Consider the following 12,864-nt stretch of genomic DNA (forward strand, 5'->3'; position numbering starts at 1 on the left):
GCCGGATGAGGGATTGAGCCGTCGTCTTCCCGAATGCGAGTCCAGTGTGCTAAGCTCCGCGCCATCTCGCTCAGTGTTACGCTATGGGGAGACAAAATGTTGCATGAGAATACTGACCTACAAATCTTCGAACACGGTGGACAACGTTACTGCGACACTGTACTCCTTTCCTATGTGCCTTTTCAGGTGTTGATATGCTCCTAATTTCATTTTTATGGATGAGAACGCACGACCACATTGGACAGTACAGGTGGAGGAGCTCTTCAAACGTGAAGATATTCAGCGGAAGGACAAGCCTGTCCGTTCCGTCGACGTAAATCCAATGGAACACGTGTGGTCTACGGTGGAGAGTCGTACTGCAACATGTCCACATGTACCAACGCCAATCCATTGTTGTCAACCGAGGTGATTTAGGAGTGGAATGCCTATCATAACTCACTACCCAACTTGCGGCCAATATGTGAGCACTTTGCAGAGCGTGCTCTGTCTTCCGTGGTGATCACATACCTTAATAATAGCCATGTTCTGCCTTTTGTAATGTCGAGGGGAGCATCACAAATCGCGAAGACTTCAGTGTGATTGTTGTGTTTGAATGAAAGTCTCATTTATATTCGTCTCACGACGTACTTCTTTCAGTTTTAATCCTTTATACTGTAGCAGATCTTTCTACTCGTATTATGGTCCGAGTATCATCGAGCTGTAACACAGCATCCAAAATTTCCTTTCGTTCTTACGTTTTGCACACCAGCTCCTTATGAATGCCTATCAGCATGAAATGGCAGTAAATGCAAGGTAATGCGTTTTATTAGGAGAGAAACGGCACGTAATTTTGATTCTTAAGCGACAGTCTTCTGCACCATGCTAGCCATTCAGTATCTTAGAATGAAAACCAGGAGTAGTTATAGAGAAATGAGCGAGCTCTTCTTCATTGTGGTACTTAAAAATACACAGCGTATAAGTGTGCAATCGAGCTGCTCTTTAATACCGTACGAGTTCTAAGTACTCCAGTAAATAATGACGCTAAAATAAGATTAAGAAGGTTATCAATAAAATGAAAGGTACGAACACCAGTCCACTGCCATTAGTGCTGAAACGCTGGAAAACACGTCTGCACCTAAAAAGTAGCAACAAAACGATGATAACAGAGCAACTCAGGATCATGAAAATGATGTTTCGGCAGAAGAGTTTGAGCACTCAATTCATTTTTATGTATACTTAATTCAGCCGAATTTGAGTTCACCATTAAAGGGAAGGACTTTACTTGTATGTCACATCATCTCTGTATATGGATGACAAAATACACTGACATAAAAAGTAACGAAACCATAAAATAATTAACGTAGAGCACAGAAATTTCGGGAATACATGTGTGAAGGTAACATACGTAAGTAATTAACATTGCAGGGTCACAGGCTAATGAAAGCCATTGCAAATGTGAAATCCTGGTGCAATTAATAACTGGCGTAACCGCCAGAATATTAAATGCAAGCATGCAAACGTGCATACATTGTGTTGCACAAGTGTTGAATGTCAGTTTATGGGATGGAGTTCCATGCCTGTTGCGCTTCTGGTCGGTCAATACAGAAACGGTTAAAGCTGACTGTGGATGATGGTGAAGTTTTCCTCCGATGATGTTCCACGTGTGCTGGACTGGGGACGGATCTGGTGATCGAGCAGGCGAAGGGAACATGTCGACACTCTGTAGAGCATGTTGGGTTACGATAGTGATATGTGGACGAGCGTTATCCTGTTGGAAAACAGACCCTGGAATGCTGTTCATGAATGGCAGCACAACAGGTTGACTCATCAGTTTAATGTACAAATATGCAGTCAGGGTACATGGGATAACAACGAGAGTTTCCTGCTCATACGAAATCCAACCCCACGCCATAACTACAGGTGTAGGTTTAGTGTGTCTATCACGCAGATAGGTTGATTGCAGGCCCTCAACGCTACCTTATAATCAACGCACTGCCGTTCGTCAGGAAACGCAACAGTCTTCGACCCCGACCTCCAATGTGCCCTCCCTTGGCACCACTGAAGTCGCAATAGACGGTGGTTTGGTGTCATGGGAATGAAAGCTACGGAGCATCTTGCTCGGAGCTGTCCTTGAAGTAACCAATTTGTAACAGCTCGTTGTGTCACTGTGGTGCCATCTGCTGTTCAAATTGCTGCTGCAGATGCAGTACGATAGTCAGAGCCGGACGATGAACGCGACGAGTAGGTCTTCTCAGTCGGCAGCGCCACGTGGCAGATCGGAGCCCTGTCTTCTCTTGACCACAGCTTCCAGGAGTCATCTACAGTTGCTACAACTCTGCCAATTTTTTCTGCAATATCGCAGAAGCAACATCCAGCTTCTCGTAGCCCTGTTAGACGAACTCGTTCAAATTCAGTGAGGTGTTGATAATAGCGTCTTTGTCGCCTTAAAGGCATTCTTGACCAACGTCAATTCATCGCGTTCAAAGGCAACTAACGCTCACTACAGTTACGTCGGTGTATTTAAAGCAAACCTGATCGGCGTCCTCATAGTGGCGCGACTAGCGCCCATCTCATGCGACCGGCGATAAATTTTTATAGACATCATCTTTTAGATGTAGAAACACGCCTACCAACTTTCATTTATGTCGCACAACTCCTTCGTGGTGATGCGTTTCTTTTTTTCTGTCAGTATATTTACCTCAACAGAAACACTGATGACCCATCTCCTAAAAGCTTTTGAAATGTTTTCTAGAAAGCATGTCATTTAGCTGCAAAAATGCAGTAGAATGTATAAAATGAACAAGATTGAAATTACCGGGTTTGGGATGAGGGATGGAAACTCAATTGAAGGACAGTAAAAGGTGCAAACATGTAACTCTTTTGTATCGGTTGTGAATAAATAGTTGCCACTATTTAAGTTGCAACCCTGGTATTACATTATAGCGTTACGAGTTCCCGTATTAAAAATACACCCTTGTTCCACCGTGTAATTACAGAATACATAAGAAACTTAGGCAATATCAATAAGATAAATAGAAATAAATAAATGCAGGAAAATGGAGGCGTTTGAGGGAACATACAGCAAACGCAGTTGTTTAGAGTTTGGTGGTACTGCATTTTAACATTAACATTATATTCAAAACTGTGGCTATGTAAAAGTTCGCATTAAATAAATGAACCAAGTAAAACATAAACAATATTTGATGCGACGACTGCAAGAAGTATCAAACATGGGCGGGCAGTAATACAAGTGCCATTTAAATGAAAGCCTTAACAATTGAAACTACAGTCTGTATGGAATACACAGACAACTTCAATAAAACAAAAGAACCCAATGAATACAGGAAAATGGGAATATGTAGGGACAGACAGTGTGGGAAGTAATGAATAACAGAGATTGTTATACGAAGTTTAGGAGAGGGGAAGTGTTGAGTTGTGTCTGCTCATTTAGGATTAGATCTGGACTGTGAGCAAGATGTTTCCAGGGCTTCCAGCAGGTTTAGTTTATGGCCTTTGTTTGCTTAGTGAAGTACATGGGGCACGGGCTGGTAGCTGTGACCCTCACTCAGTACATGCTCAGCAAATGCGGAGTCAGAATTTTGCAACCTCCAGCTGCATTCATGTTCAGCCAGCCTAGTCGCTATGTCTCTGGCTGACTGACCGATGTAAGCTTCGTCACAATCAGAACAGGTGATTTTGTATACCTCACTGTTGGCTAATAACTGGATCTTATCTTTGCTATTAAAAATACACTGGGCTATCGTGTTCTTAAAATAGTATTTTAGATAGTTACTCCTTTTTTTCTCGAAAGGTTTCTTTAATTTTCCTATAAGTGGCATCTATCTTTACCCTAGTAATGTATGCATCCACAACAATATACTTGCCATCTAACTATTCCTGCTTATACATTATGTATTTTCTGTCAATCTCATTTTTAGACATCTATTTTACGCATCATCCGCTTCATTTTCTGCATTTTAATTTTTTCTTATTTCACCAAGTAATTTCAGTAGCCAATGTATGCATCCACAACAATATACTTGCCATCTAACTATTCCTGCTTATACATTATGTATTTTCTGTCAATCTCATTTTCAGACATCTATTTTACGCATCATCCGCTTCATTTTCTGCATTTTAATTTTTTCTTATTTCACCAAGTAATTTCAGTAGCCAATGTATGCATCCACAACAATATACTTGCCATCTAACTATTCCTGCTTATACATTATGTATTTTCTGTCAATCTCATTTTTAGACATCTATTTTACGCATCATCCGCTTCATTTTCTGCATTTTAATTTTTTCTTATTTCACCAAGTAATTTCAGTAGCCAATGTATGCATCCACAACAATATACTTGCCATCTAACTATTCCTGCTTATACATTATGTATTTTCTGTCAATCTCATTTTTAGACATCTATTTTACGCATCATCTGCTTCATTTTCTGCATTTTAATTTTTTCTTATTTCACCAAGTAATTTCAGTAGCCAACATTTTTGCCTCTTTGATCCTCCGCGGCCTTCAATATTTAATCTCTCAGATCCATTCGAATTCTGCGTATTGTAGTCCTTTTCCCGGTTACAGCCAATTGTTGCCTAATATTCCATTTCAGACTTTCAACAACTTCTGATTTCTCTTACAATTTGCACTTCTTAACAAAGAGAATGAATCACCCAGAGAACCTGCTCTACAGCCAATTTAACTTCGTCACGCATCATTGATGGATATGTATGTAAATGATTAGAATGATAACTACCTGTAACAGGGAGCCGGTTGCCGTGAGATCACCGAAGTTAAGCGCTGTCGGGCGTGGTCGGCACTTGGATGGATGACCATCCAGGCCGCCATGCGCTGTTGCCATTTTTCGGGGTGCTCTCAGCCTCGTGATACCAATTAAGGAGCTATTCGAACGAATAGTAGGGGCTTCGGTCAAGAATACCATCATAACGACCGGGAAAGCGGTGTGCTGACCCCACGCCCCTCCTATCCGCATCCTCCATGAGGATGACACGGCGGTCGGATGGTCCCGGTAGCCCACTCGTGGCCTGACGACGGAGTGCTGTAACAGGGAGAGTGTTTTAGTGTTGTTCGTGTTTCGTGTTGGTGCCAAACCTCGTAGAATATATATGGGGCGTTAACAGAGTCAGATGTTGATCGATAACTGTGAAGGACTCATTGGTGCCTTGTACTGACATATGTGTGTTGATTTTAACTTATAAACACAAATCAACACACAGAATAGCGAACATATTCAAGTAAATATGATTGCTCATTGTTTACAGAAAAAGAAACACTCCAACACATTTATAATCAGCAATCGACAAACCAGATCAATACCAAGGAGCAGTTATACACCAGATGGAATGTCAAGAATATGAAACAGTATATCTGCGGATGACAGGCAGCAATTTCAAAACTAGGTATAAACAATTTATAACAAGTAGACAGTATGAGAATAGCCATTCTACCTTTTCAGAACACCTGACAAAACGTGGACATTGACCACACAACATGGAACAGGACATGAAAATTATTAGAGTGAACAATTAACAGTAACTCCTGACATTACAGGAAAACTTCCAGATACAAAGAGCCCTTGCAGTGAAAAAGAAAGTAGTTAAATACAATGAAATAAAAACCCTTAGCTGCAAACAGGCGTTGATATAAGTCAACGAGGACAGTTGAAAATGTGTGCCCCGACCGGGACTCGAACTGGGAGTCTCCTGCTTACATGGCAGACGCTCTATCCATCTGAGCCACCGAGGACACATAGGATAGTGCGGCTGCAGGGACTTACCTCTGGCACGCCTCCTGTGAGACCCACATTCGCAACTTATTGTCCCGCGCTATATTCATAGTGCCCCCGCCCATCATACTGATTACTCGCGGCGTTACTGCCGATTCCCGTAAGACTTCAGGCACTGTTTGTGCATCTGCGCAGAAGAATATGGTGAAATGGCCGGTGAGCCTTAGCTATATGTATTGAAGATCTTCATATATATAAAGTAGTTAAAGACCAAATCAACGTAATCAATAACTCAGTGGTCATGTTAGTCACTGAAACAATAACAAACAGAAATGTGAAACATAACCAGAATAAATAATTAATTACTGCCTCTCTTCCTCCCTTCCTCGCTCCCTCCCTCTCTCTCTCTAAACACACAATGACAGTTGACAAACACTACTTACTGCAAACACACACACATTCAACACACAATGAAAAGTGCAAATGAAGTATTGTAAAAATGTGCGTAGAAAAAAAAAGCCGAAAATCGGCCATCTGGAGAATAGGGACTGAATTAACACATCTCCAGGGCCACACACATGGACTAAAAACTTTGTAACTCGTAAGTAACGCCAAACGACAATTTGACCTTAAGCAACTTGTGTTGCAGGAGTTCTTTATAAATTAGAAGACACGAGAAAAACATCAGAAAATGTTAAATAGTAACACTCTTGTAACCAGTGCATGATGCCTTAATATATATATATATTACAGGAAACACAATATACTTCATAAGAAAAGAAAGCGAAATGCTGATCGCAAAAAGCAAACTGCCTTCCATTTAGTTGCAAAGATGGAACATACCTCCGTGAAGGCTATAAAAGTTTTGAATACATTTAGATCGGCTGGAGTAAAACTCAATCCGCAAATATCAAAATTGCTGAGGAAGAAGATACCATTCTTAGGACATATCATCTTATCAGCAAGAACTGAGCCAGATCCGAAGAAATTAGAAGCAGTTCGAAATATTGCGGTTTTAACTTTTAAAAAACAGCTTCCTCGGTTTTTGCATAAACTATCGGTGATTTCTTAAAGGACGCTGCTTTTCATCCCCTGTGTTACTAAAATTAATATAGAAGAACTCAGTCTGTACAGGAAACATTTGATGAAATAAAGAAACAACTCTTTGATGCTACACTATTGCTCCTGCCAGATCTTAAAGACCCATTTTACCTTGAGATTGATGCAAGTAATTTTGGACTCGGTGCATGTTTGCGTGTTCGTATCAAAAAGTCAATGAAAATGGTCAGGAACTACACCGCACAGTCGCGTTCGTAAGTCGCGTTCCGTCAATCTGGGGAAGATAACACACTTTGACGGAGTGCAAAGCACTTGTGATTATTTGGGGCTTTCACCAACTCCTCCGTTTTCTGCTTGGACGACACACTATCGTACTGACTGATCATAATGCATTATCTTTCCTTCTTCACTATAAAATACTGCATAAACGCATTGCCAGATGGACACTCGCCCTTCGAGAATCCAAATTTTAGCTACAATACATTCTAGACGAAATAAATGTGATACGAGTATCTGATACTGCAACATTTGGCAGCCGTTTTAAGCCGAGATCCCATGTGAGAAGGAGATTGTGATTAATTTTATGAGAGGAGTAGGGGGTGAATAAAAAAATCGCAAGTTTTCGCGTAACATCAAAGTAGAGCAGTAAGCAAATTAGGTGATAGAAATGATAAAGATAATGTAACTAGATGAAACGGAGTTTAAAATTCGGCGATATTATTTAATTCATGAGGGTCGTATTCTACCTCAGGACAGACTTAAATTCCGAATCATGAAGGCTCTGCGTACCGAAACAGACTATCGATGACCTGATTAAATATATGGAGTTCCTCGCATTTTGGTCCAGAGAAACATTTACAACGACTTCAGGAACAAGTAATCTTTGATAACCTGTCTCGGTGAGTACGAAGGCTTATTTAAGAATGCGACTTAAGTCAGTACACCACAGTGTCTACAACGCGACATAAAAGATTCATGCACAATATTCACACAATAGACGAAATCACTGGTTTTCATCTTATTGGCCCTCTTCAAAAGTTTATTAGAAATTTCTCGTATGTCTTGGCAGGCGTCGAATTATTTTCGAAATTTTTTTGCTTCTTTACGCTGAGGGAAACCACAGTTAAAAAGTTAAAGAAAGACTATTTTCTGAATACCATTCGGCTACAAAGTATTCTGTAGGATTATGGACCGCAACTGACCTCCAACGTGTGGAACTCGTTTACTGAGAAGGAGAAGATCCATTACTCTGCTGCGTCGATATACCAGCCAATCTCGAAGCCCGCTGCATGTACAATGAGAGAATTTGGAAGATTGTTCCGAGTTTACTGCGGAAAGAAACGTAAGATATGGATAATGTTTGAAGATCTGATGAACAGTTTGGTACATGATAGGACTGGTATGCTTCCCTGTACAGTTTAACATCGCAAATATCCCGGCAATATTTTCGATGAGATTATCAATTTTCCGAAGCAAACTTTTGTGAATTAACTACAAAGAAGAAAGAAAGCAAATTGGCTGGAAGCTGGTGGAGATAATGGCAACGTTGGGTAAATTAAGGCACGACATTTAAAGTGCTCTGTGGCAGCGGACGAAATTAAAATATTTATATATCATTACTCGAGATCATTTCCAATTCGCAGGATTATGTATCCAATTTCTATTGAGTTCGAGAAACTTAGTAGCGAAAAGTATTCTGGACTTCACCATGTTGAGAACACTAAACTGTACTGTCGGTGTATAGAAGAAAATGAAAATGAATAGTGTTGTAGGAGTGATAACTTCGCATTATGCTTTTGATGGGACATAATAGACTAGCTGAGTACATTTCTCAATGGAGTAATCTAAGGAACTGGTTGAGCTTCCTCTGTGTGATTAATTTACTGCATTATCAATAGTTGTGGGCTAGTGTACAAACATGTTTTGTGTATACAAAGAAAGTTTCTAACGAATGACAACGTGCATTAGACTGAGCGATAGTCTATTTGAAGCCGTGTCCTGGTTCTATGTTAAAACCAACCTGTAACGCCGCGTGATTTGTTTTCAAGTGATACTTCTCGCTGCTCCCTCTTTGTGTTCACGAGGTTACGTCACTGTCATGCTGTGGTTGCAACCAGGTGGCTCACGGGTGATCAGCTATGTTATAACACGCAAGCTCGACAGTTGGTGAATCTCCCACTGAGCGGCACTGTAGTCCATTGTTCAAAAAACAGGCAACTCACTCAACCACGCTTTGCGAATTGGCTGTGCCGTCGCCGTCCCTCAGCAGGCCACATGGAGTCAGCCTGTTTATTAACTAGTCACACGGAGCGGTGCGGCAACAGGGTCCGATTTTGTGTCAGTCAGCGTATTTACAAAAACAGAGCAACCAAGAGCGCTGTGATAATGTGTATGTGTTTGAATATGTCGAATCGTAAGGTATTTATTTAATTACATTTGTACACTGCAAGCCACAAACGTAGCTCTCCCCCTTGCCATTTTCTTTTTACATCGCTGATTTTATTAATTTTTACCTGTATTGTATTTAAAGTAGGACATTTACCTATTTTGTGTGTAAATTTTCTTGATTATGTTATTACTTTTGTTTTATTACTACGCAAAAGTTTAATATTTGCTTAATATGATGATGTAAATGAGAAGAATTATTCGCCTTGACATATGTTAACTGCAATGGTGGTCAAAGCAGAATAACATCGACAGATTTTCATTATTCGGTAGAAGACATTTAATTACGACTAGTTGATACTTCCTTAGTTACGACACAGTTTTTGTTGGTTTCTTAACTACATTTTTGACAAATCAGAGTATAAAATCTTTGTGGACAGTAACAGACATTGTCCTCTAAAAGTGTGCCTACTATCGGTTGTTTTTTTTTTTTAAATTCCGATTTTGGCCGTCTAGGTACCGCGTTAAACAACTATTTTTCGATGTACATTTCTCCTATTGCGCTCCTCCTCTTTTCTCTTCTGCCAATATGTCTTCATCCTATCTCTGTGCTGCTCCCTTCGGTCTTCTGTCCACACTGTTCTTCCAGTTCTTCTCTTCTTCACTTCAAATCCCTCAAAATGTTGAATTTTGTCTCTCATTAAGTCTCTGTTGGTTATATCATCTTCTCCTATACCCATCTCCTCTAAGTCTGCTTTGACTTCTTTGAACGAGGTAATTTGGGTTCTGGGGTTCTTGTCAAAAAACATGAATATTTTCTTTGTCAGACTTTCATCATTCATTCTTTTCACATGGGCGTAAAAGCTTACTCTTCTCTTCCTCATAGTATCTCCCACTTTCTCAATTTTGTCATACACTTCTCTATTACTTCTAAGCTTCCAAGTCCCATTCTCAAACCTCGGCCCAAGTACTCTTCTAATGATTTTTCGCTCCTTTTTTGCTATAGCTTCCATTTCCTTGTTAGTGTTCATTGCTAAACATTCAGATGCATACAGACACTCTGGCTTAATCACAGTGTTGTAGTGCCTTATTTTTGCGTTAATTGATACTGACTTCTTGTTGTACACATTCTTTGTTAGCTGGAATGCCATTTCCATTTTTCTTGTTCTTGTTTTGTTTCCTTCTTTATCTGAAGCATTGGGCTGGATGATTTCCCCTAAATATTTGAAATTAGAAACCTTCTTTATCTGGCCATACTTTGTAATCATATTGTTCGGTGCCTCTTTTACATTAGTTAGGTACTCTGTCTTTTCAAAGGAGATTTTCAGTCCTGCTTTTTCCGCTGTTTCATTCAGAATATTGATCTGTTTGACTGCTTCTTCCAAACTTCCTGCCAGAATCGCTAAGTCATCAGCAAAAGCGAGGCAATCTACTTCTAATCCATCCCTTATACTTCCTAATCTGATTTTTTGTATTCCTTCTTCAGTCGTTTTCTTCCTCCACTCTCTAATAACTTTTTCTAATACACAGTTGAATAGGGTAGGTGACAACCCATCTCCTTGTCTTACCGGTTGGTTATTATTAAGATTTCCCTATTTACCACGTTATGATACGGAAACTGATTACCATACTAGTACCAAATTGGGTAGCATTAATGTCAAGGACACGTGGAAGAGAAATAATGCAGAATCAATTCAATTGAAACACTTTTAATGTGCTGCTACGGTACATCATTCCATTACATATCGGTACCATTGCTGCTACAAGAGGGGCTCAATATGGCGCCCATCAGTGTCCAGCAGAGTCTGAAAGCGCGGGATTGCATTCTGCACAGCAGAACGAAGCATGTCCGTAGGTATGCTGGCTACCTCTCTTGATATGCTGCGCTTCAGTTCAGCACGTCTGTAAATGTTCCCCTCTAAGACCTGTCCTTCAGGTAGACCCTCAACCAGAAATGATAGTCAGGGTCTCTCTCCTGTAGGGCGAAGCATATCGCAGAAACGCTGGCCAGTCACACTGCACGTCATTGGTCCTTGAGCGCCAACCTGTTCAAGAAAGAATGGGCCAATGATGAACGTAGCCGTGAAGCCACGCCATACGGTGATATGTTCACCATACAGAGGAACTTCGTGCACAGTGCCTGGGGGGGGTGAAGATCCCCACACTCGGCAGTTCTGTGTGTTCACCTCACCCGTCAGAGAAAAATGACCTTCGTCTGCCCATAGGATGGTCCATTGCCAGCCCTCGTCGACTTCAATTCTTGCGAGAAAGTGGAGAGCGAAGTCAACACGTCGTGGTACATCATGTAGTGCAAGCTGCTGTACGATATGGATCTTGCATGGCTACCATTTGAGAATGGTTCGAAGCACCTTCCATACAGTGGACCTCGGGATGTTCAACTGTCATGACACAGCATTGCTCGCAGCTGTGTTTGCTATAGTAGCAGCGACTTCATCAACCGCCTATGGTGCAACTGCTCGTCGGCCTCTTCCCGGAGCGACGCCCGGTTCTTCAGTTGATTCGAATTTCATCAGGCTCCGAAAAGCAGGTGGACAAAGAGGACGCATCCGTAATCCTTTCGGTCGGCGATATTCTCGAAGTGCATCTGCAGCATTACTGTTGTTTTGATAATACTGTAGATCTTCACCAATAATGCTCCTCCCCTTTTGTACAAGATCATGTTGACATCTCAAGTGCACTGCGACTGGTCAGGTGTGTGAGATTAAGAATCACGATGACTGATCGCGGCACCTGGCGGCCATAGTTGGAGCTGGACGATGGTGCCGTGAACCACGGAAATCATGCACCACATATTCTGGACATTAACGCTACCAAGTTTGGTACTCGTACGGTAATTAGTTTCCGTGTTATAACGTGTTAAATACGGAAAGTTTAATTATAACCAACAGGTATTTAATAGTGTAATTACTTTAATTAATACTGTATATGTGGTGTCTGTCGTTTTGGACGTGTCCGAAAGAACAGACACAGTTTTGATCCAGCAGACACTACGAATTTAGAAATAAAATGGTTCAAATGGCTCTGAGCACTATGGGACTTAACATCTGAGGTCATCGGTCCCCTAGACTTAGAAGTACGTGAACCTAACTAACCTAAGGACATCACACACATCCATGCCCGAAGCAGGATTCGAACCTGCGACCGTAGCAGCAGCGCGGATCCGGACTGAAGCGCCTAGAACCGCTCGGTCACAACGGCCGACCACTACGAATTTAAAACAAAGTAATTACAGACATTGGCTGCAGGTGGCTACCGATGTAAATGAATGGGGAAAGATGAAAATTTGTGCCTCTCCTCTGCTCACTAGGCAGACGCTCTGACCACAGTGGTCAGAGCGTCTGCCTAGTACGAGATCCAGAGTCGACTCCTGGTCTTGCACAGATTTTCAAAAAAAATGATTCAAAGGGCTCTGAGCACTATGGGACTCAACATCTTAGGTCATAAGTCCCCTAGAACTTAGAACTACCCAAACCTAACCAATCTAAGGACATCACACACACCCATGCCCAAGGCAGAATTCGAACCTGCGACCGTAGCAGTCCCGCGGTTCCGGACTGCAGCGCCAGAACCGCTAGACCACCCCGGCCGGCCACAGATTTTCAATTTGGTTTATATCAGTGGCCACATGCAGCAAATGTCTGTAATTTCTTTGTGTTTAATTCCTACTG

Source organism: Schistocerca cancellata, chromosome 9, assembly GCF_023864275.1.
Source record: "Schistocerca cancellata isolate TAMUIC-IGC-003103 chromosome 9, iqSchCanc2.1, whole genome shotgun sequence".
In the NCBI taxonomy this organism is placed as follows: Eukaryota; Metazoa; Arthropoda; class Insecta; order Orthoptera; family Acrididae; genus Schistocerca; species Schistocerca cancellata.